This window comes from Primulina huaijiensis, chromosome 4, assembly GCF_012295235.1.
Source record: "Primulina huaijiensis isolate GDHJ02 chromosome 4, ASM1229523v2, whole genome shotgun sequence".
NCBI classification, from domain to species: Eukaryota; Viridiplantae; Streptophyta; class Magnoliopsida; order Lamiales; family Gesneriaceae; genus Primulina; species Primulina huaijiensis.
In genome coordinates this window covers 5,352,022-5,378,756 of record NC_133309.1, presented here as the reverse complement: position 1 = coordinate 5,378,756, position 26,735 = coordinate 5,352,022, and the positions used below count along the sequence as shown (strand labels likewise).

Below are 26,735 nucleotides of genomic sequence, written 5' to 3'. Positions count from 1 at the left end.
ATAAAATATGCATATTATTGTCTGAATGATGCTTCAAAAAGGTTTACTAACGTGGCTTTGCATTTAAAACGCTCGAATACACAATCGTTGGCGAGGAAGGACGAACGGACGATGAAGGACTCTATCTTTTCTTCCCTCTTATTTTCAAATTTGTGAGTGCGAGTGTGTGCAAATTTCGGCTGATACAAGCTCTCAAAAGACCTATGATTGCATTTTAATTGTGAGACCCCGAGACTAAACACTGATAAAATAGCTTTGATGGCATTTTGGTAAATAAGTTGAAAAATATTGAATTTATTTTGATGTCATTTTCGTAGATAAGTTGAAAAATAATGAATTAATTTTAAGGGCAAAATGATAAATAGTGACATATCATTTTCATATGAAGTTCAAATGATTTGAGATTTGGATATGACGTAGAAAACTCAAAGATATAGAAGTTTCATGTTTTGAGTTTTGAAAAATTTGATCGTTTGACTGGTCCGAAAGGATATACCGATGTTAAAGAGTTAAATAGTATATATTATATTATTATTATATTATATTATATTCTAATAAAATAAATAAAAAAAAGAGATAAACTAAACGTAACTTTCGGAAAGTTATAGAAGAGAGAAAGAGAAGGAGAAATAGGGTTTTGAATTTTCTTTTCGATCGTGCGACTTCTCGGTTTATCCAATCGACGAATCGACTTCAGTTCTGGGATCGTTGACACGAGGTCTTTGATTTGAGGTATAAATTTTGTAGTTTTGGTGATGTTTGAAATTCGTCGATTTTTGGAATAAATCCGAAAAATTGTTAAATCATACAGAAATTGAAAATTGTTGAATAATTTATGATTTTAACGAAGTAGAGAAGATTATAGTGATGTTATGTTGAATTATTCCTAATTTATTATAATTAAAAAATTTTAAATCGTGGACTGAAATTGAAGAATTATTTGTCGGTTATATATGCGGTAGAATAACCGACAAGAAACTAAGTTTTGAAGTCGGAATTGAATTATGCAATGATTTGAATTTAATATGAATTTGCGAAGTTTCAAAAGATATTTGTGATTTTGGATGATGTTATTGATTGAAATGAATATGTTATTGATGTAGATAGATTATTATACTGATATCGATAAGCAACATCAACTGGAACGAAGAATTGAGGTATGTTGCGACCGGGTAACATACGACAGGTATCTGTATTATATGATATATGTTTGATTGATTGGATTGAGATTACATGTCTATATGCCTTATTTGTTGAGTTTATGTGGCATACATGACATGCACGTTGAGCTATGATCCTTGGATACCCTTATATGATTTGATTTGATTTTGGGGTTTGTGAACACGATGCTATGTTTGGTATTACATGACCCTTAAAGCATAGACATTAGTGGCCCCGATGATTTGATTGAGATTTGGGATTTGATGGCGCTTTGTCGACGCTATCATACGATTATCCCTGATTGAGGCCGGTGTGCCAGCTCGAGCATTGATTTGATAGCGATTCGATTGATTCTGACATGTGCTCAGTGGATGGGCATTTGACCTGATACCTCCACGACATACATGCATTGCATATCATATATCATTGTTTAGATATCTGTGGTATATATTGTGGTTGCTTCAGACTGAGCTTTGCTCACCCCAGACGGGGCTGTTGTTGTCTTTGTATGTGGACAATGACAGGTACTCCAGGATATCAGGAGACCGGAGATGGTACTTCTGGAGGGAGTCACAGTTTGAGTTGAGGTTTCGTGGTCTTTCCCAGTATATATGTTATGTATCTATATATACCGGGGTATGTCCCGAGGATATGATTTGTTGTTGTATGAGTTGTTTTAATTATGTGTGGGCATGTTTTATGATGTGAGATGAAATACTATTTTTAGTATTCAAATAGCATATTTTGGGCTCATTGTAAAGAAATTTTAAACTCGTTTTCCGCTGTAATTAATTAACCCTAATCAAATTGCATTGTAATAACGATTAGGAGCTAAGGGCCCCACACAGAGTGGTATCAGAGCATAGCTGGGAATGCTCGATTGAGTCTTGTGTACACTTGAATAGGCACAAATGAATTGTGCGTTTGTGTTTGAATTATTTGTATTACTTGCTCTTACTTGATTTGATTTGAGTAAGTATCTGATGAGATTGATGATATGAGATGGTGATGATGTGAAATTGATATGAAATGTGATATTCATCTTTTGATTTGTAGATGGATCCCACAAATGAAACTGCGAGTAGCAGTACTGAGAGAATAGTTGGACAATTTGAAGGGTTGTCCATGGATGTAGTAATGGCTCGATTCCAGGATTTGAAACCACCGAGGTTCTTTGGCACTGAGAGTGCAGAAAGAGCAGAGGCCTGGTTGAAAGATATCGAGCACTTGTTTAATATCGTTGAATATTCCAAGGCTCGGAGACTGAAACTTGCTTTGTATCAGCTGAAAGATCGAGCTAAATCTTGGTGGGAAGCCGCTGAGATTGGATTGAAAGAGGCCGGGATTGAAGTCACATGGGATGTCTTCAAGGCCCAGTTTTTGGAGCAGTATTCTCCTCCTTCTTATTATACTGCTCAGGAGAATGAATTCAATAGTCTGCAGCAGGGAACGATGACTGTTGCGGAATATGCTTCGAAATTTTCTACTCTGTTGAAGTATGCACCTCACGTAGCTGGGAATGCGAGGGCAAAATATAACAGGTTTGTAAATGGTTTACATCCTGCTTTATATACTTTTGTTGTTTCTGGATTGCCTACCAGCTACGCAGAGGCAGTTGAACGAGCCAAGGCAGCCGAGGCTGGACTTAGGAGAGGAGGTCCACAGTATACTCCTCCACCACCAGTGTCAGCTCAGCAGCCTGCATTGCGTCCAAGGGGTAAGAAGTTCAAGAAGACTGGTTCTGTTTCTTCGTCTTCTTCGAGTTCGAGTGGATCCCAGAGAGGGAGTCCCGTGATTGCTCCTTATTGTAGTTACTGTGGAGGCAAACATACTATCGAGCAGTGTCGAGGTATGTTTGGTACTTGTTATCATTGTGGACAGGAAGGCCATTTCTCTCGTGTATGTCCGAATAGGGGTACGACTTCTGCCCAACCCCAGCCAGGATTTAGAGGTGGCCCCAGTATGATGAGACCTACTGTTCCTGTTCCCTCTTTTCAGCAGTCGAATGTTCCACGATATCGAGGACCGAGTGGTCAGAGTGCCCAAGTCCCTCCTCAAGTTCGAGTGTATGCTATGACCGAGGATCAGGCGAAAGAAGCTCCTGGTGGTGTGATTGCAGGTATTTGCACGCTTTGCGATTATCCTGCACGTGTTTTATTTGATACAGGAGCATCTCATTCATTCATATCTCATGCATTTGTTGCATCTCACGATATTGAGTGTACCCCGTTGTACGATACTTTGTCGATAGCCACGCCAGCAGGGAAGATTATTTTGTCTGAGCAAGTTGTGCATAATTGTGTATTGATATATGAGGATAATGTGATGTTCTTGAATTTGATTGTCCTCCCAATGCACGACTTTGATTGTATTGTTGGCATGGATATCTTGACGACAAATCGAGCTACTGTTGATTGTTTTCATGGAGTGGTTCGATTTCGACCTGTTGATGGACCCAAGTGGAATTTTTATGGCAAGGGTTCCCAAGCCAAAATTCCATTGGTATCCTCGTTGGAAATGTCTCGACTTTTGTTTAGCGGAGATGAGGGTTATCTTATCTACGCTATTGATATTTCGAAGAAGGAGCCATCTTTATCTGATATTCCTGTTGCGAAAGAATTCCCGGATGTATTTCCCGATGAGATTCCTGATTTTCCTCCTCATCGAGAAGTTGAGTTTAGTATTGATCTTGTGCCGGGGACTGCACCTATATCTAAAGCTCCTTATCGCATGGCACCATTGGAATTGAAAGAATTGAAAGAAAAATTACAGGATCTTCTCGATAAGGGATATATTCGACCAAGTGTATCACCTTGGGGAGCTCCAGTTTTATTTGTTCGAAAGAAAGATGGTACTATGCGAATGTGTATCGATTATAGGCAATTGAATCGGGCTACTGTGAAAAACAAGTACCCACTTCCTCGTATTAATGATTTATTTGATCAGCTTCAGGGTACTTCGGTATACTCTAAGATTGATCTTCGTTCTGGGTATCATCAAGTACGAGTTCGAGACGAAGATGTGCCTAAGACTGCTTTTCGTACCAGGTATGGCCACTATGAGTTCTTGGTTATGCCTTTCGGTCTCACGAATGCTCCTGCTGTCTTCATGGACCTAATGAATCGTGTCTTTCGAGATTATCTTGACCGATTCGTTATTGTATTTATCGATGATATTCTTGTTTATTCGAAATCGAAAAAGGAGCATGCTGAACATCTGAGACTGGTACTCCAAACTCTTCGCAATGGCCATTTATATGCTAAATTGTCCAAATGCGAATTCTGGATGGATAAAGTGGTATTTTTAGGCCACGTCATTTCGAGACAGGGCATATCTGTTGATCCTGCTAAGGTTGAAGCCGTATTGAATTGGCCGAGACCTACGAATGTTCCTGAGATACGTAGCTTCATGGGTTTAGCTGGTTATTATCGTCGTTTTATTGAAGGATTTTCGAAAATAGCTAAACCTATTACTCAACTGACACAGAAGAATCAACGATTCATTTGGTCAGATGAATGTGAAGCTAGTTTTCTTGAATTGAAGACGAGATTGACCACAGCACCTGTGCTTACTATTCCCTCAGGTACCGGAGGATTTGTGGTGTGTACAGATGCGTCTGGTAAAGGTTTGGGCTGTGTTCTGATGCAACATGGCAAAGTGATTGCTTATGCGTCTCGTCAATTGAAATCTCATGAAACACGTTATCCTGTTCATGATCTTGAATTGGCTGCCATTGTGTTTGCTTTGAAGATTTGGCGCCATTATTTGTACGGAGAAAAGTTTGTTATCTATTCAGATCATAAGAGTCTGAAATATCTCTTTTCTCAATCTGATTTGAATATGAGGCAACGCAGGTGGATGGATCTCCTGAAAGATTTTGATTGTGAGATTCAGTATCACCCTGGATCGGTGAATGTTACTGCGGATGCCCTTAGTCGTAAGGTGCATGATTCTGTGTTAGCATCTGTTTGTGTCGCCAAAGTACACGAGGATATATGTACTTCTGGTTGGACGTTTCACTCGAATTGGAATTCTGTCACTGTCTCAGCATTGCAAATTGAGCCGAACTTGATATCTAAAATCCGAAAGGCCCAACGAAGCGATGCGCAGATTCAGAAGTCGAAAGAACTTGTATCTGCAGGACATCAGTCTGGATTTCAGATTTCTTCTGATGGTTCTTTACGACTGAATGGTCGGCTGGTAGTCCCTAATGATTCTGATTTGAAATCTGCCCTTCTTCGAGAAGCACATTGTAGCAAATACAGTATTCACCCTGGAGGTCGAAAGATGTATTTGACATTGAGACCCCAATTTTGGTGGAGACGTATGAAGAAGGACATTGCTGAGTTTATTTCGAAATGTCTTGTCTGTCAGCAAGTGAAAGCCGAGAGAATGAAACCTGGAGGATTACTCCATAGTCTTGAAATCCCAAAGTGGAATTGGGAACATATTGCTATGGATTTTGTGACTCATTTACCTCGTTCGCCCAAGGGCTGTGATGCTATTTGGGTTATTATTGATCGGCTTTCGAAATCTGCCCATTTCATTCCGTATGAACGGACTTATCCTTATAAGAGAATGGCCCGTTTATACATTGAGAATGTTGTGAGACTGCACGGTGTGCCAGTCTCAATTGTATCTGATCGTGATCCCAGGTTTGCTTCTAAATTCTGGGGTAGTTTTCAGGAAGCGATGGGTACGCGTTTGGCTATGAGTACTGCTTATCATCCTCAAACTGATGGCCAAACTGAGCGTACGATTCAAACGTTAGAGGATATGTTACGTGCGGTTGTGATGGACTTCAGAATTGGATGGCAAGATGCCTTACCATTGGTTGAATTTTCTTATAATAATAGCTTTCAAACGAGCATTGGTATGGCACCGTTTGAAGCCTTATACGGGAGACGATGTAGATCACCGTTATTCTGGGATGAAATTGGTGAAAAGCAATTGACTGGACCTGAAATGATACAGGAAATGAATGATAAGGTTCAGTTAATTCGACAGCGGATGAAAGCTGCTCAGGATCGTCAAACGAGTTATGCGAATAGACGAAGACGACCCTTGGAATTCCAGAAAGGTGACAAAGTGTTTTTGAAAATATCTCCCTTTAGAGGCACTGTTCGATTTGGCATGCGAGGGAAATTGTCTCCTCGATATGTTGGTCCGTATGAGATCCTTGATCGAGTTGGGGATCTTGCTTATCGGTTGGCATTGCCGCCAGCTTTATCTGCCATTCATGATGTATTTCATGTTTCTATGTTGAGAAAATATGAACCAGATCCATCGCATGTACTTGCACCTGATGAGGTTGAACTTGATCCTTCTCTTTCCTATGTTGAACAACCTGTTTGCATTATGGATCGGAAGGAGAAAGTATTGCGTAATAAATCGATTCCGCTTGTTCGAGTACAATGGACACGACATGGTGTAGAGGAATCGACATGGGAGTTGGAAAGCAAGATGCGAGAGTCATATCCGCATTTATTCGATGCTATTCCAACCGTTCCATTGTATTCAATATATACTGATCCGTTTACTGATTTTAGTTTTGATATGTACTATAACTGGTGACGTATTATATGTTTGCCAATGTTATGTATATAGAGATGTTTGAGATTTCGAGGACGAAATCTTTTAAGTGGGGGAGAAATGTGAGACCCCGAGACTAAACACTGATAAAATAGCTTTGATGGCATTTTGGTAAATAAGTTGAAAAATATTCAATTTATTTTGATGTCATTTTCGTAGATAAGTTGAAAAATAATGAATTAATTTTAAGGGCAAAATGGTAAATAGTGACATATCATTTTCATATTAAGTTCAAATGATTTGAGATTTAGATATGACGTAGAAAACTCAAAGATATAGAAGTTTCATGTTTTGAGTTTTGGAAAATTTGATCGTTTGACTGGTCCGAAAGGATATACCGATGTTAAAGAGTTAAATAGTATATATTATATTATTATTATATTATATTATATTCTAATAAAATAAATAAAAAAAAAGAGATAAACTAAACGTAACTTTCAGAAAGTTACAGAAGAGAGAAAGAGAAGGAGAAATAGGGTTTTGAATTTTCTTTTCGATCGTGCGACTTCTCGGTTTATCCAATCGACGAATCGACTTCAGTTCTGGGATCGTTGACACGAGGTCTTCGATTTGAGGTATAAATTTTGTAGTTTTGGTGATGTTTGAAATTCGTCGATTTTTGGAATAAATCCGAAAAATTGTTAAATCATACAGAAATTGAAAATTGTTGAATAATTTATGATTTTAACGAAGTAGAGAAGATTATAGTGATGTTATGTCGAATTATTCCTAATTTATTATAATTAGGAAATTTTAAATCGTGGAATGAAATTGAAGAATTATTTGTCGGTTATATATACGGTAGAATAACCGACAAGAAACTAAGTTTTGAAGTCGGAATTGAATTATGCTATGATTTGAATTTAATATGAATTTGCGAAGTTTCAAAAGATATTTGTGATTTTGGATGATGTTATTGATTGAAATGAATATGTTATTGATGTAGATAAATTATTATACTGATATCGATAAGCTACATCAACTGGAACGAAGAATTGAGGTATGTTGCGACCGGGTAACATACGACAGGTATCTGTATTATATGATATATGTTTGATTGATTGGATTGAGATTACATGTCTATATGCCTTATTTGTTGAGTTTATGTGGCATACATGACATGCACGTTGAGATATGATCCTTGGATACCCTGATATGATTTGATTTGATTCTGGGTTTGTGAACACGATGCTATGTTTGGTATTACATGACCCTTAAAGCATAGACATTAGTGGCCTCGATGATTTGATTGAGATTTGGGATTTGATGGCGCTTTGTCGACGCTATCATACGATTATCCCTGATTGAGGTCGGTGTGCCAGCTCGAGCATTGATTTGATAGCGATTCGATTGATTCTGACATGTGCTCAGTGGATGGGCATTTGACCTGATACCTCCACGACATACATGCATTGCATATCATATATCATTGTTTAGATATCTGTGGTATATATTGTGGTTGCTTCAGACTGAGCTTTGCTCACTCCAGATGGGGCTGTTGTTGTCTTTGTATGTTGACAATGACAGGCACTCCAGGATATCAGGAGACCGGAGAGGGTGCTTCTGGAGGGAGTCATAGTCTGATTTGAGGTTTAGTGGTTGTTTCCCAGTATATATGTATCTATATACCGGGGTATGTCCCGATGATATGATTTGTTGTTGTATGAGTTGTTTTGATTATGTGTGGGCATGTTTTATGTTGTGAGATGAAATACTATTTTTAGTATTCAAGCAACATATTTTGGGCTCATTGTAAAGAAATTTTAAACTCGTTTTCCGCTGTGATTAATTTACCCTAATCGAATTGTGTTGTAATAATGATTAGGAGCTAAGTGCCCCACATTAATAGATTTAATTTTGCATGATAATGGGCTTTGTTTTTGGGCCTCAAGGTATTGGAGCAATTGGGCATACTCAATTTAGTTAAATTGGGTCAAATAACTCTTATTTAATTGATAAATAAAAGTTTATAAAATTAGTTTCCAAAAATTATATTTTTTATCGTTTAAAAACTCCTCATTTGCCCAAAACCAGCTTCTCGGTAAAAATCGTGCTCGACTCGTAAAATAATTTGAACTCTATTATTTTTAGAAAATTAAATTATTTTTATTCATATTAAGAAGCTGAAATGTCAATTACTCGTTTTCTTAAAAAGTACTAATTTTTTTTTATATCCTCATAGTTTCGGCCGATTATATACATAAATATATATATATATATATACATATATATATAATATTTTTGACACAATTTTAAAATAAAACAACCAACTGTATTTGAAAATCCAAAAGAAATAATTCAAAACACAAAATCGTCAAACGTTTTATCGATACTAACTTATTAATATCTCAGAAATAAAGCCAAATCTAACAACCTCTCAAAAACCACTCAAAAGCATAATAAAAGTCGTAAAAATCTTTAACACAACCTTAAACTGATAAATGCGGAAAACTGGCGCTGGTCCTCGGGTTATGTTCACCTTCAGTGTAGTAAGATCAAATATCAAGACCTCCACTAACATCAACCTCATGCTCACCTGGATCGATCACACCTAGTGAGTCTAAAGACTCAGCAAACCTTAATCTTGATAACAACTAATACGTATATAATCGCATACAACAGTGAAAATACTTTTACTTAAAATAACATTTCATAATCATGCATAAACTTAAACATTTTCATATTATCATAAGCATATTCAATTTCATCATATACGTATACGTTTTCTTTTCGTTGAACAAGCCTAGGAAGCTACTAAATTTTCTGCACTTTTATTTCAAAACCCTAGCTTGACTAACCTTGCACCCTTCGGCCATAGCCCTTAACCAATCCAACCAGACCCTAGCTGACCCTCCTAGGACCATGACCGAACCCTAAGGACCCTACTGGACCGAGCCTAGAAGACCTAGAAGCCTAAGCCCTTCAACCCGTGAACTAAAGCATGTGCATGGCACCCTACTTTCACACGATCCCCCCTTGCCCTTTGAGCCAACCCTTGTGTAACCATCTTAGAACCCTCATGCAGCCCTATTAGGTCTCCTAGTCATGCTCTAACAGTGGCTAGAAATCATAACCAACAAGGACTCCTAGCCGAAGATTCCTTAGCCCTTAGGACTCTTATTTTTGTTCATCCTTGCACCCCAACTGTCCAGCCCCTTTAACATGTATCTATGGACCTTTAAACATGTGGAAAAACATCCCTTCAAGTTCTCATACCATGGCAGCCCTTTGTGCATCATTAGGAGGAGTTTTAAAAGATGAAAACACTATTTTTGTGCGTGTATAGCCATAAAAACGAAAATATATAAAATATATCATGTTTTTCATGCAATCATGTATCAAACACATTATATGGTGTGAAACCCATGCTTGCTTTTCTCTCAAAGGAGTGTATTTCCTCATCAAAATCACGTGTGGTGTGTGCTGAATTCTGATGGGGAGTGTGCAAGCTTGGGCTCATTAATCAAGGTATAATAGGCCCACTAAGCCCATAAAAAAATATTTAAAATAATTTGCTCAGGGAAGTTAGTGAAAAATATTAGCCGAGTTCTCGAAAAGTTCATATTTTCGTCGAAAATCGAATATCGTTAAAAATTACGACTCAACGTATAAAATCACCTCAAAATTCCTTATTCTTAAAAAATATCATTTAAAATACACCACACATTAAACCATTAAAAATAACTATTTAATAAATATTTTCCCTCATATGGTCCCCGGTCTCCGTTCCTCGATCGCGTCTCGAATAACCTTTAAAAACGCAGTTTTATGCATTCTAAAATAAAACTACATTTTAAACATTTAAACATGTCTACCAGCGATTAAAACAATTTAATTATAATACATAAAAAATTTGATAACTTGCATGCATGTGGTTCACGTGGACCTTCAAATTTTCGGGACTTTAAAGAAGCTTTGAAAATATTTAGTGAAAAATATTTATTCTCGTCTTGGTCGTCCTCGGTCTTCTTTCCCTTGCCCATTATCGAATATTCGAGTAAAATCTTTCAATTTCATGAAACCATGGCATATAATCATTTAATCATGCAATCATGCTTGTAAGGTCCAAAATTAAGATGACGTAATCCAACTGCATGCAAATCTAAGAAATATGAAAAATGACTAATTAATTGATTTTAAATCTTTAATAGATTATATGACATGTTTATACGATGTTTTAGTAGTTTTTATACTTACATGCATAAAAATATTTTTTTAAAGGTTATTCAAGTTGTGATCGAGGAACGAAGACCGAGGGCTGAAAAATGAAAAAAAATTTTATTAAATAATTGTTTTTAAATATTTAAAATATGATTGATATTTTTTCATATTTTTTTCAAAATAAGGGGATTTGAGGTGATTTTATAACCCGGTACGAAAATTTTATCGGTGTTTTTTTTCAACAAAAATACGAACGTTTTGGCAACTCGGCTAATAAATTCACCAACTTTATTAAACAAAATTATTCTTAATATTTTAATTAGGCACTAATGGGCCTAATTTACATACTTAGTGGGCCTAAGCCATATTAGTAACTTAATTAAGTATTTAATATTCAAAACCCCACCCCCAAATCCTCATAACCCCACGCCCCACTTCCCTACAATTCCGAACTCTTCTCTCAAGCATATCACACGGCACACACATCTAATTCAAGAGAAAGTTTCGAAAAGTTCAAGGAAAAATCAAGCCAAGGTCTTTCGTCGTCATTCTTCGCAATCGTCAACGTTTAATCGTGCGTAAAATACGCAAATGCATACATATTTCTTTCCTTCAAACATCCATCACACCATAGTAATTGTTTAAGCATACTTTGAAAGAAAACAAGGCACGCAACTTGATATTTTCGCAACTATGCATGATCATGTGTTTAACTCTTGTGTTTTGTCTCAAAAATCATGTTTTATACGTGTTGAAGGGCTGCCATGATTAGGACATGATCAAGCCTAGTTTTTACACGAGTTAGGGTCCTAGAAACACACCATATACGCTGCAAACATGAAAGAAGCAAGCTGGAAACCGAAATCTGTCAATGGGTGTCAAGGGCTCTGGTTTCATGACTTGTGCTTGACTTCGGTTTCGGTTGGACCAGGGCTGGGCTAGAGTCTCGTGAGGGGTCAGGGAGGTAGTTTTAGCCACGCTAGAACTCGAATCAAGAGGGCTCGGGAGGAGTCCTAGATACCCGAGGGTAGCGCATTCAAGCATGCACGGTGTGCAGCATGCAGGGAGGAAGTTTTCTCGGCCAGGGGGCTTCGGGCTATGCTAGGATGACTCACTAGTGTCCTGATAGGGTGCACAAGGGGTTGGTCCAGGGGCTGGTCCGGTTGGCTAGGTCCTAGGCGCACATGAAGAGTCGTTGATCTCTAGGAGTCCTTGGCCGTGTGTTTCTGGTTTGCATGGCTTCGGTTCCGAGCTAGGGATTGAGTCCTTTGGTTCCATGGGTCAAGGAGGGTTCTTGGAGGGGCTGGTCAGGGTTCGGCTCGGGGTGGTTCGAGCAAGGCTCGATGAAAAATCATTTTGGTTCGAAGATGGCTAGGTTCGAGTGTTTAAGGTCTTCTTTTTTGGAAAACAAATCGAAACACGGCTCACGGGGGTCGATTCATGGTTCACGAGGGCCAAAATAATATGAAAAGTCTAAGTTTTGAATTTAAGAATTTTATATATAAGTTTGAAATTATTCGGGATTAAAACGGATTAAAAACCAATAATTAAAGATAAATTAAAAAGCTTAGTATTTAAGCTAAATAAAATTATGAGAATTTTAATTTAACCTTAAATAATTATTTGGGAGATGTTAGAGTCAATGAAATTAAGAAAAAGTCAAAAACGTGAAATTTTACGTATAGAGGTAAAACGATAATTTTACACCTTAAAATTAGTAAACGTCACGGCTGTGTCTTGAATGCTGTTTTATATGATAATATGATTATTTTAAATGTTTATGAATTTTTATATGTTAAATTATGATTTTTAAATGATTATGGATTTCTATGATTTAACATTGGGAAAAGACGTGTTGCATGCTTGGTTTAAAAGAAAAAACGATATTTTATTCATGTTTTTTTAAGTGATGGAAAAACGAAATGTTGAAGTACGTGAAAGGAATGTGACTAATACGATGATATGTTAGAGATATCGTGAGGGTTATGGTCCTAGTGGGAGCCCGACTATAGTGCTTCCTTGGATACCAATACGAATACGTTAATATGTTAATACGTTGACCAAGGCCCAGTTGACGGGTGAGAGTGTCGCTGGTGTTCCCGCCGCCCAGTACTGTCTGTGGTTTTCTCTTGATGGATTCATCGTCCAATACGAATACGAATACGAATACGAGTCACAATCACTATCTGAATTCAACAAACACGAATATGAATATGTTAATATGAGTATGAATATGTCAATATGAATATGTTGATATGAAAATATTTATGTTTAAAGTTTATGCATTATTATGAAAATTTTATTTTAAATACAAGTATTTTTCACTATTGTATGTGACCTGTATAGGTATTATGTTGTTATCAAGAATATGATGTGTTGAGCCTTTAGACTTACTAGGTGTGATTGATGCAGGTGATATTGATAATTATGATATTGGAGGTCTTGATGGTTTACTTTGCTGAACTTTCGGTGCAAATAACCCAAGGACCAGAGCTTCTATTTTTTCCGCACTTATGATTTATGTTTAAGACTTTTGTTAAAAGATTTTATGACTATTTATTTATGCTTTTTGAGAGGTTGTTAGTTGATAGCGATTTAGCTATTTTAGGAATTTTCAAACGTTTGACGATTTCATATTTTGACTAATTCCTTTGATTTCCAAATACTAGTTGGTTGTTTTATTCTAAAAATGGTGCAAAAATATTATATATATATGTATATGTCAAGGGCCGAATAGTACAGGTGATAAAACTTAAAATTAATAATTTATTATATGTTAAAACCTATATTTTAAAATTTAAGTTTCATTAAAATTATAAAATTATGCTATTTTAGTATTGTGTGTTTATATTTAAATGTCTTACTAAATATGTTTTATTTTCAGGTTTTCTACGTGTTGGTAAAATAATGATAACTCAAGCTAGAAAATTCAAATGGAGGTGATTCAAATATTTTTGGAATTCTTGAGAAATTATCTACAACTTTGCAGAAGACATGATTGCCTAAAAAGTTGGTTAAGATGATCAAATTATGAAAATATCAAAAAGAGGACAAATTTATTTTCACAATGACCAGCATATACTAAAAAAATCATAACTATTTCAATATTTAACCAGATGAGGTGAACCAAGTGGTAAAATTCATCTACAGACAATTCCCCACATCTTTACTGTTTTGAGCTGAGGCAAATTCGGTGATTAAAGTCATGGAACAAAGCATTGAAAGAAGGGGCATGGAATTGAAGTTGGAGGAGACAAATACTACTATTACAACTACATTGCATTAATAGAATTTTTGACCCTTTCTCTCATTTGGCCTATAAATAGAGGCCTTATGCTAGATTGAGAATCATTCTATCTCATTGTAAAATATAGTGTGTGTGAGTATAAAAGGTCTAAGTTCCAATATATTTTTCATTTTCCAAATTATGAGTGATGTTTTTAGTGTTGATCAAAAGTAAGTTGATGGAAAGCTAAATCTATTATGTCAAGGTGAAGAGGATGAATTCTTGGTGAAGTAAGATTGTTTATATTTTGTATATTTTTTCTTTATTTCTTTTCATTTTGCTAATTTCTTTTTATTGTAGGTATAAAAATGAATTATTTGTTGTTATCAATTTACATCAAATGCTTGATACCATTGAAGTTGTTATCTTGATTTGTTGTTTAATTTTGATACAATAAATATTTCATCAATTATTATTGTTATATTATACATATATATATATATATTTATATAATTATATCATATATTTCATTTAGGCAATAGCGTGGCTCTGCCGGTTGTTCTAAATGAAATATAATGATTTAATTTAACATTTATTTTATGCAATTATATATTTATATAGTTATATATAGAATCATAGGTACCATATATAAAATATCGGTGAATTCGGTATTTTTTATAGTGGGAACTATATTATATTAGGTGTGTGTTTGAATATTTAAATTTCTTGGAACCATTATTTATGCTGATTTCCTTTGTTTTACTTTTAGTTAAACAATATTGCATAAACCAAGAATAAATCCTCGAGCCTTGACAAAATTTATAATTTGTAAACTTCGTTCTTGCATTTGGTAATCTATAAATTAATAAATTTAAACTTTAAATAACCTCTCTGTGGATCGATCTCGTACTTACGAAAAATATTACTTGCAGACAACCTACACTTGGGTGAATTATAATTTAAGTAGTAGCAATAGGTTTTGGAAAAAAAATAAATTTTTTTCTAGTACTTTTTAAGTAAAACGAATAGCAGACATTTCAATACTTTAATCATATAGTAGGCATCAATTAAGCATTTAAAATCAGTTAAATAAAACAATTATGCAATTTACATAATTTGCATGCATGTGGTTTACGTAAGTTGATTTTTCGGACGTTACATGATGTTTATTTAAACAAATACGCGTCCCTTGTATCGTACATTTACGTACACCAGCAAGTGTAAGGGAAATTGCTACAATAATAGAAAATTTTAAATAACATCAAATATCAGTCAGCTTATACATAATAGAATTGAATATACTAACAACTGATCGTCTTGAATGCTTTGAAAGATGCATTGATCTTGAGTCTCTTTGCCAGAAGAGCAGCTAATTTGGCTTGAACTTAAATCTCTTTGCTAGCTAACTGGTCGAGCTGACTCAAACAGAACTCAACTAATGTTGAACCGCTTTGATCATCTATTCTGATCTGATATGGTAATGAAGCGGCGGTATACTGTTGGTGATTAAGATCCACTTTAATCATCCAACATCTCAACATAGCTGGGCTTCGTTTATTGATCAGCTAACTGGTAGGCTGGCAGATTAAATATTTTCCACTGAATCTGTCATCTTGGACTCAACACCTTGCAAGTTGCTAAAACAACAAAATCCGCAGTCGAGAGAAGTGGCTACAATGTTAGTTGCAGAGCCAGCAATCTTCTCTCTTCCCGCAGTAAGCGCATATAAAATTTTTAAGAGGATTTTGAAATTCATTTTAAATACCATTTTGAAACATATTTAAAAAAAAAATAAGCTTTCAAATGTCCTTCTTAGAACAGCTAGCTCTGATACCAATTGAAAAGTCGTGTGAACACCTGCGAAGGTGATTCAAACACTAAATTCTCCATGAGCTTCAATAGCTCGTGTTCTAAGAATAGTTACATCGATGAATTAAATCGAGTTTGATTATAAATCAAGCGGAAAACACTCGAAGTAATCCTTCGTTAAGAAAAACTGATATATTTTATATCATGTGCAACTGAATAACTGAAAATAAAAGGAATCGGTTCTGGCATATATCATTTCAGTTATGACGAAAACTGAACTGACGGATTCTCTAACTGATCAAATCAGTTTGAAAACAATAGTTAAACAGTTAAATACACAACATATGTTTATGGATGTTCGGAGACTTCAACTGCTCCTGCGTCACCCCTTCTACCTCCTCTGGTAGGATACACTGGAAGACTTTGATCTATACAATGACTTGTACAAACCCACTCAGCTTAAGACTTACTCTGCTGCCAAACTGAACTCCTAGTCTAGACTAAAGGCAACACCTTCCGGCCAACACTTGGGAAATGAATTGCCAACAACCGTAAGCCCTAGGGCGGGGCAATATCATTTTAAGGAAAAGATTCAAACTCTGGCCTCGACTATTTTTCTCGTATCCATTTGGTTCATCCATATCTATCCCGTGATTTTCCAAGACAAATACTATATTAAATCAACAATCTTAAAATGATATTTGAACCAAAATGGCCTCAACAAGTACAACGACTCCAACTGTCCATCATGAAGAAAAACTAGAAAAATTCTATGGTACTAATTTCAAGCGGTGGTAACAAATATACTTTTCTACTTGACCACCTTAGCTTTGGTGAAATTCTTCAAAGAAGATCCGACTACTGTTGATGAAGGAGAACAAGATACTCAAAAGGGGACAATTGTTGATGCATGAAATCAGAGACTTCCAATGCAAGAACTATATCTTGAATGGACTAGACAATAAGTATAAAACATGTATTATCAAGTGAAAATGACAAAAGAATTATGGGAGTCACTTGACAAAGAGTATAGATCCGAGGATGCCGGCTTGAAGGAATTCATTGTCGGATGATTTTTGGATTTCAAGATGATTGCCTCCAAATCGATTATGGAACAAGTGCAAGATTTACAAGTAATTCTGCAAGAAACTCATTCGGAAAGAATGGCCCTTGGTGATTCATTCCAAGTGGCAGCCAAGATTTAAAAGTTGCCTCCTATGTGGAAAGATTTTAAGAATTATCTCAAGCATAAATGCAAAGAGATAAATCCTGAAGACTTGATTGTGCGCCTAAGAATTGAGGAAGACAATTGGGCATACCAAAGGAAGGCCGGAAAGAGTAATATTGAGGTGAGAGCAAATTTGGTTGAATAAAACACTAGCAAAAAGAGAATGCACCAAGAGAATGGTCCAAATAAAGGAAATGTCAAAAAGTTTAAAGGAAATTGTTATAATTGTGGCAAGCCTAACCATTTGGCACGAGATTGACGAGAAAAAAATGGTAACCAAAAGAAGTCAAAGGACCAAATGAACATCACCGAAGATGAGAAATTGTCAAATGACATGACAGATCTCATGCTTTCTGCTGTTGTGTTTGAATCCAATCTAGTGGTCAATCCAAAACAATGGTTAATCGAAACCGGAGCAACAAGGTATATTTGCACCGAAAAGGAAATGTTATTTACCCTATAACCCGATTAGCGGAAGAGAACTCTTCATAGATAACTTTACTATGTCAAAAATCATGGGAATTCGAAAGGTGGTGCTCAAGTTGACATCCGGCGAGGAATTAACTCTTATTGATGTGCTACATTGACGGGATCGGTTAGGAGGGAAAATCGTTGAGCTACAATAGCTCGGTTCTTGAAATATTGAATACTGATGAATTAAATCGATTTTGATATGAAATCAAGCGGAAAACACTCAAAATAATCTTTGGTAGAAACCGATTAAATATTTTGTAAAGCATTTAAAAAATATGCATGTTGAAAAAGTAAAAATATTTTGGTTGAAGCATTTTATCAAACACTTGGTATGCAATATTTTGGTATTTGAAGAACATATAAAAATGCTTCAACAATACATCTTTAAAACTGTGAAAATGATAAGTAAATGCAATAAACAAATAGAGACGAATTTGTTTATGGATGTTCGTAGACTTCAAATGCTCCTACGTCACCCCTTCTTCTCCTTGGGAAGGATCCACTAGAAGACTTAGATTTATACAACTCTTTGCACAAACCTACTCAGTTTAGGACTTACACTACTGCCTAACTGAACTCCTAGCTCTCAAGATTGTAGGCTATACCTCACAATCAGCATATTGTTTAATGTCTCATATGCAAATACTACATACACAAGTTTATTGTCTTTGTGCAAGACTCACTCAACTAATCTTTGAAGTTCAACTCTATTGTATATGTGTGAGTGATTGTATGTGAGGAATTTATCAGTTACTATGTACATCTCAAATGTATCCTCACACAAGGGCTTGTGCTCTCAACTAGCTGATTTCTTCATACTAACTGCCCATGCTTTGAATATCCTTGGGAAAGCTCTTGTTTGATCTTCAAGATGTTGTATTTATAAGACCCAACAATGATATATACGTTAGATACAAGAATATGACCGTTTGGAAATTTTCTGTATTGCTTCTGAAATTGCAACGGTCAAATTCGCTTTGCTGGACATTTTCCCGACTGGTCAACTCAACTGGTCGTTGAGTACAACTGGTCAGCAGCTGATTCAGTTCAGTTCAATTGATCAGGTGCTGGTTCGGTTCGGTTCAGTTCAGTTGGTTAGCTGCTAGTTCAGTTCAGTTGGTCAACTGCTAGTTCAGCTGGTGTGCTGAAATCAGCCTAGGCTGATTTCAGTTTGTGTAAAACCAATAGTTTCATTGTCATTTATCCGCACTTTAAGCTTCGATTCAGACTTTGACTTCTGAAGATGATTTGTAGATCATTGTCTTATCTTTTCAACGCATACTTAATCGCTTCATTTCGATAACCGATTTGAGAGATATGACGAAAATACCACAACTGCTCAAACCCAACTAATTGTTGTTTTTGTGCAATCATTTCGGTAATTCAGCGATAAGTTAGACCTTAATAACATCCGAATTTTCCCAACTAACGTGAAATACGACTTGTTTTAAATTGAGTTTTCTGATCATGAAAGTTGGCAAATTGTCATTTGAATCATCCAAATGAGAGATATCATCTAAATCCCAAACCTTGCCAGAAATTCAATTTGTGCTGAATTCGGTTTCAGCATGCTTCTTGTTTTAATAACTTCACACTTGAGTTAACAAGTTTTGTTAACATCAAAATCAAGATTGCGAACATGAAATGTTCCAACAATCTCTCTTTTTTTATGATCACAAAACTTGGATAAACAATCGATTCAACTAACATATTTCTCCCCCTTTTTGTGTGAATCAAAAAAAGATATTTTCAAAACATTTTAAGCACAAAATTTTCTCCCCCTCAATATTTAAAAATAATATCTCCATTAAAAATTATAATGAGTTCTTTACCTATATTTTTTAAAGTTTTGAAAATTATAAAAGAAGAGGGATAACTAACTAATTTTCTCCATGACTCATTTTCTACGACAGCACATATGCTCTGTCTTCAACTAATAAAATGCTTTTTCTTGTGCATAAGTAGGCTGCAAATTTTATACCGCTGTAAACCTCTATGAGTCTAGTTTGCAACGCAAAAAACGGTTTGTCATTTGGATACTCGAGCAAGGACATATGTCATATTTCCTACGGTCGCCGCAAGCTAAAATTCAGTTTTGTATATGTATGTTTAAAAAATCTGAAATTTTCGAATATTAAATCAGTTTCAATGTTCTTTCAAGAACAATCCGCTCTGATACCAATTGACGAGATCGGTTAGGGGGAAAATCGTTGAGCTACAATAGCTCGATTCTTGAAATATTGGATACCGATGAATTAAATCGAGTTTGATATGAAATCAAGAGGAAAACACTCGAAATAATACTTCGTAGAAACCGATTAAATATTTTGTAAAGCATTTAAAAAATAAGCAAGTTGAATGATTAAAAATATTTTGGTTGAAGCATTTTATCAAATACTTGGTATGCAATATTTTTGTATTTGAAGAACACATAAAATGTGTTGAAAACTTAATTTCGATGTTTGAAAAAAAGTAAGCCTAATCGATTAAATCAACTGATCAAGAAGACCAATCTCTTAAATGAAGATTAATGCACAGTTTATCAAAGGCAAACTAAAACCAGCTGAACTGAACGTCACAAACAACTGACTGATCAGTTGGAGACTAAAAATTTTCTACAAACGGATGTAAACTTATCGACTATTGCCTATCAGCTGATCCTTCAACTGTACACATCAAGAAAAGGACATTCAAACAACAATAGTACAAAAGTCGACTGCAATAGATAGTGGGAACGTCGCAATTTAGCTACAATGTACGAATGTCAGAAGAATGTTGACATGGCAAACCAACGGATAAAAAGATTCAAATTCTATTAAATGTTACCGTTGAAGAGAAGCATATAAATATCAGAGAAGAGCAGCCGAGAGAAAAATACAATACATCAAAGTTCTGAAAATCTAAACTCGTCTATTCTCTGAAAAATACGCTGTTACTCTGCTGAAAAAAAAGCTCACACTTATCGCATATATTCGTAGCAATCAAGGCTACTCTTTCGAGCTTTCTAGCACAGTGTTATCTTTGTAAAACTCAATCTTGTAAGAGATCAGTTTTGCTAAATTCAGTTGTATAATGTGAAGCATTTTATACACTAAGAGTTTCAGTTTTGGCAGTGTTGTACAAACTTTTGTATCGATCAAAATCTTTTAGTAAATATCCTACCCTTGTGATAGAAGGGGTGACGTAGGAGTGTTTGAAATATCCGAACATCTGTAAAATCTCGTGTTCTTATTTCAGTTTTTATTCTATCTATCAGTTAGTTTTATTCCGCACTTTATCGTTGACGGATTGATATTGACTGACAAGATTTCGAGTATCAGTTTATAACTAAACTGAACTCAACTTTCGAAAAGTTGATAAAAGTTGTGAGAGTTTATTCAACCCCTTTTTAAATACTCTTTTAACCAAGTATTCGATCCTATCAAAATGCTTCAACAATACATCTTTAAAACTATGAAATTGATAAGTAATGCAATAAACAAATAGACACGAATATGTTTATGGATGTTCAAAGACTTCAAATGCTCCTACGTCACCCCTTCTTCCCCTTGGGAAGGATTCACTAGAAGACTTTGATTTATACAACTCTTTGTACAAACCCACTCAGTTTAGGACTTACACTACTGCCTAACTGAACTCCTAGCTCCCAAGATTGTAGGCAGCACCTCACAATCAGCATATTGTTTATTGTCTCATATGCAAAGACTACATAAAAAAGTTTATTGTCTTTGTGCAAGACTCAGTCAGCTAATCTTTGAAGTTCAACTCTCTTGCATATGTGTTAGTAATTGTGTGTGAGGAATTTATCAGTTACTGTGTACATCTCAAATGTANAACGCGGGTGTTTAGTTTTATCATTTCGGATAAATACGCGAGGCCGAAATGGAGTTAGGTGATTAGAGATAAGATTAATAATAAAAAAATATTCCTAAATTTAATTTAAGCCAAGGAATAATTTATTTTGACGAAAAAGAATGTTTTTAGGATTTATTAAATTAATTGGATTTAAGTTATTAAATAAGTTCTTTTATGTCCAATATTTAATTAAATCCTAAATTAAAATGTGTAACCAATTGGGATAAATTAATCTAGGCCTAATATATTCAAGAAATTAAAACCTAACATTTTAATAATTAATTTTAAGACCAAGCCATGCCATGCAAGATTTTTATCCTAATTTAATTTGTTAATTTACTAAAATATATAATGGGTGTTTAAAACCTTAAGAATTAAAAATACAAGATTTGATCAATATTATACCATGCAAAATTATTTACAATTTTCGGTCAATCCTTAAACCCATTTCAAATGCTTGGTAACTCTCCATTCAAGTCATCCCTCAATGGCCTTCATGGTGTATTCATTTCCCCACTTTTAATTTACCAATTATGGGTAATTCAAGCACCATAATTCACCTCATTTCTCCTCACACTACAAAAAAGGCCTACGACAGCAGTTTTTTACCGTCGTTGTAGGTCTTTTAAAACTGTTGTTAAAGCCCCTGTGGTTAAAGGGTTCGCTCAAAGACAACGGTTTTTATCTGTTGTTGAAGCTACAATTTGCGACGGTTTTTGACACATCGTCGCAAATAAATTTAGCGACGGATTTTCGTAAAACCGTCGCTAAATTTAGCGACAGTTCGTTAATGAGTTCCGTCGCTAATTTTAACGACGGTTAGTTCATGATTTCTGTCGCTAATTTTTTCAATAAAATAAAAAAAATTTCTTTCAACAATTTAATAATTCTAAAAGAACTTGTAATTTGAATAGACTAACAATATATGAGATCTTAACTAAAACTTAAAAATTTAACAAAAAATAAAACTAAAAAATTTACCCTAAGTCTAAACTAAAATAATGTAAGAAGAAAAATTTTAAGTGTTGTAAAGTTGTGTGTTAAAATGACCGAATGAGCGGGTATTTATAGGAGATTCGCGACGGGTTTTTGGTTAACCCGTCGCTAATAGCGACGGTTTAACCATAAATCGTCGGATATTTAAAATTTGCGACAGTGTTTTCTTAACCGTCGCTAAATGTAGCGACGGTTTCCTAAAACCGTCGCTAAAATTAGCGACGAGTGTTATTAAACCGTCGCTAATTTAAAACATGCGACGGATTTATTTAAAATTGTCGCTAAATATAGCGACAGATATTATATCATCGCTAAAATTAGCGACGGTTTTGCCTAAAACCGTCACTATTTTTAAATTAGCGACGATTTTATGTAAACCGTACGTTGTAAATCACTCTCTTCAACAACAGTTTAAGAAAACCGTCGTCGATTGTCCAAAAAAACACGGTAATAGACAATGTTTCTATTAACCGTTGTCTTTGACCCTAAAAAACGCTCAAAGACAACGGTTTTAAAGAACCGTTTTCATTAACCCTAAAAATCGTTGTCTTTGACACCCAAAAGACAACGATTTTTGTAAAACCGTTGTCTTCTGTTTAAAAAACACACCTACGACAACGGTTTTCACTAAAACCGTTGTCAAAAAGCATACGACAACGGTTTTAGTAAAAACCATTGTCGTAGGTGTGTTGTTGATTTTGATTTTTCTTGTAGTGTCAACATATTAGCCTAGCAAATTAATTTGAACATGCAGCAAGAATAAAAATAAAAAGCTTCGGTAGCAAGGGTGAGAACGCAATTCAAGTGCCATTCAAATTCCTCACTTGTAACCTCCATCTAAATGCATTTCATGACTCATTTATCACCCCTTGTAACCTTCACCTTCATTACTAGCATTTCTCCACCCTTACCTTCGAAAATATCAGAGAAAACAGCAGCTAAAGTCGTGGGATATCAGTAGAAAAATAAGAAAGAAAAATCCAACTCCGACTCCGCCGCGCCGTGTTCGTTGTATTGGTTTATTTTCTTCAAATCAGATTTTGGTTTGTTTTCTTCAAAACAGATTTCCAGGCATGTATATATTGTTTATTTTCTCTTCAATCAATTCCTATAGATATTTTTAAACCACTTTATGTTCAAGATTCAAGGAACAAAATACAACTTTGACAGCAACTTGCAAAATCGGTACAGGCCCTTCTCGACCATTTACTTTAAGTCTCACAGGTGATGTATTTTGTTGATTCCAGGAGGTTGCTTCGGTTCCAGGCACTCAAGGATGCATCTAGGCATGATTTAGAGTGTGTTAGGGGGGTTGTTGGTTCATTGATTTAAGTCCATGCATTCAATATAAATACATGACAGCAAAACATTTCATTGTTGCAGAATTTGGCCACGATTTTTGTTACTTGGATGGTTAAGGTGAGTGTTCCAACTACGGTGGTTCTGGTAACTATAACCATGGTTAGAACCCTCCCTTAGCATGTCTAGAATGTGACCAAGTCAGTCTTTTGAGGCTTGGTTCACGGATCCATCAAAATTTTTACAACAACAAAACAAGTGCTCTTCGGTTTTCATTTTTCTGTGTGAGTGAAGCTTTCGGTTTTGGGGTGTTTGGGTGGATTGTGGTTGGCTTTAAGCCCATAGCCATGGTTCACACAATGTCTCATCATGTCTAGATTGAGCCATGGTTGATCATATGGTCACTGGAACGACACAAGACATCAAAACAATTCAACACATCACACTGCACTTAATTTGGTGCTCTCGGTGGGAGCTTGGGTTGTCATAGGTAGTTTCTTGAGTTGTGGTTGGCCTAGTGCCCTTAGCCATGGTTAAAGCCATGCCTTAGGATGTTGGTAAGAGACTCTGGTTGGTGGTTCAAGCCCAATGGCCATTAGTTTCATAAATTAGACATCACATGCACAGCTGCTGCCACTGCATTCGGAAAGCAGCATTGCTTCGGTTCAGAAGTCTTGTTTGAGTTCTTGGTTGAATTTTAACCTATGGACTTGGACTGGACAGTACCACTATGAGTTATAAAAGTCATTGTGTTGGCCGTTTGTGATTCGGTTGAGTTTAGAGGTCGTACGAGAATTTACGGTGCAATGTGCTAAAGTGACTCTCGAAAGAGTCTTTCATGATTTTGGCCTCCATTCACTATTTTTTGTGTATTACAGTCCTTATGGATATTCTTTCATTATGTTAGGTGTATTTTAATCATGGCTAAACGATAGTTCAATGTTGGTTCGGGTTGGTACGAAACCATGGTTGGAAACTAGGTTGTTGGTCTCGTTTGTCTCGTTTTTTGTTCGGATATGAAGTTTTTGTCAAGTTGAGGTTATTTGCATGTGTCTCATGTTAGGATTAGGTCGTGGCAAGCCTGGGAGCGATCCAACTCGTCCGGGAAAAATAGAGTTATAATTATATTACGTGCATAAAATATAAAATGTTTATTTTTGAGATATATGCGATATGTCTTGTGACCACCTCACGTTTATGGGTTTGGAAGCCGGGATGCGTAACCGGGGACCTCTCCACCCGGTGACTTACGACCGTTTTATGATTATGTATAGGTTTATTTTATGAATGAGGCAAGTTATTTATTTAGAAAAATTTTGATAAATTTGTAAAAATATGAATTTGAAATACAGGCCTTTACACTAACTACCCATGCTTTGAATCCCCTTGGGAAAGCTCTTTTTGATCTTTAAGATGTTGTATTTATAAGACCCAACAATGATATATACATTAGATACAAGAATATGACCATTTGGAAATTTTCTGTACTGTTTCTGAAATTGCAACTGTCAAATTCGCCTTGCTCAACATTTTCACGACTTGTCAACTCTTGAAACGTTTGCCCTTTTTATTGCTGAAAAGTACTCAAATTTTTTTTTTACACTCAATTTTCGGCCATATACATAAACCTCATGAAAATATTTTTATAAAATATTTTACTCTTTAAAATAAAACATCATCCAACTAGCATTTTAAAAATCAAGTGAAATAGTCATAAAAATGAAATCGTGGCATGTTTTACCGAACCTAAAAAGCAATAAATTTGAAAAGTATAGCACATAATCAACATCTCAAAAATCTCTCAAAAGCATAAATAAATAGTCTTAAAATCTTTAACGTAAATCATGAATCATAAATCTTAAATGCGGAAAAAGTAGAAGCGCTGATCCTCGGGTTTTGTGCGCCTTCAGTCCAGTCAAATCATCCGTCAAGCCCTCCCTCAACCTCACCTGCATCCATCACACCTAGTGAGTCTAAAGACTCAACACACCATAATCTTTGTAACAAATAATACGTATAAAACCACATGTAACAGTGAAAATACTTTCACGTAAAAATAACATTTCATGACATGCAAACATAAACTTTAACTTTCTCTTTTTCCTCAACGTAAAACATTTTTCATGATCATAAAAATTTTTCATTTTCCTTTGTTGAATCCAGATCGTTAACTGTGACTTTTCTCAAACCTCAAAAATTCGATGGATCCATCTACATGAAACTGCAGTACTGGGCGGCGGTTGACACCAGCAACACTCTCACCGGTCAACTGGGCCCTGGCCTATCCTCATCGAATAGAAATACAATCGTCGGGCTCCCACTGAGCCCGTCACCCTCACGATATCTCCAACATTATCGAATTAGTCACAATTAATTCACTTCTTTCAACATTTTACATTCTCATCACTTTATAAAATCATTCATAACATAACATTTTTTTGTTTTTGAAACCAAGCATGCAACATGTCTTTTAAATATCTTTCTTAAATCATAAAAATCAAATAGACATTTAAAAATCATAATTTAATCACGAACATTTCATAAACATTTAAAAATAATCATAATACCATAAAAACAACATTTAGATCACTGCCATGACGCGTACTAATTTTTAGGTATAAAAAGACCGTTATACCCCTGGACGTATAATTTTACGTTTTTGACTTTTTTTTCTTAATTTCTTTGACTCTAACATATCCCAAATAATTATTTAAGCCTACACGAATTTTCTCAGATTTTTATTTCGCTTAAATCGAGGACTTTTAATTTAATTCTTTAAATGTGACGTTTTAACGCATTTTAATCCCGAATTGAACCAAAACTTAATATAAAATTCTCAAATTTAAAACTTAGACTTTTAATAATTATTTAAGCTTAAACATAATTTTCCATAATTTTATAAAGCTTAAAACTATGCTTTTCAATTAATTCGTT

At 35.3% G+C, this 26,735-nt stretch overlaps 1 long non-coding RNA gene across 1 annotated transcript; it reads left to right on the top strand.

The window, feature by feature from the left end:
• Positions 1-1,078: 1,078 nt before the first annotated feature.
• On the top strand, positions 1,079-8,503 carry LOC140975283 (uncharacterized). The gene is made up of 2 exons (XR_012174923.1): positions 1,079-1,613; positions 8,228-8,503. It is a non-coding gene; the product is annotated as an uncharacterized lncRNA (long non-coding RNA).
• Positions 8,504-26,735: the final 18,232 nt, after the last annotated feature.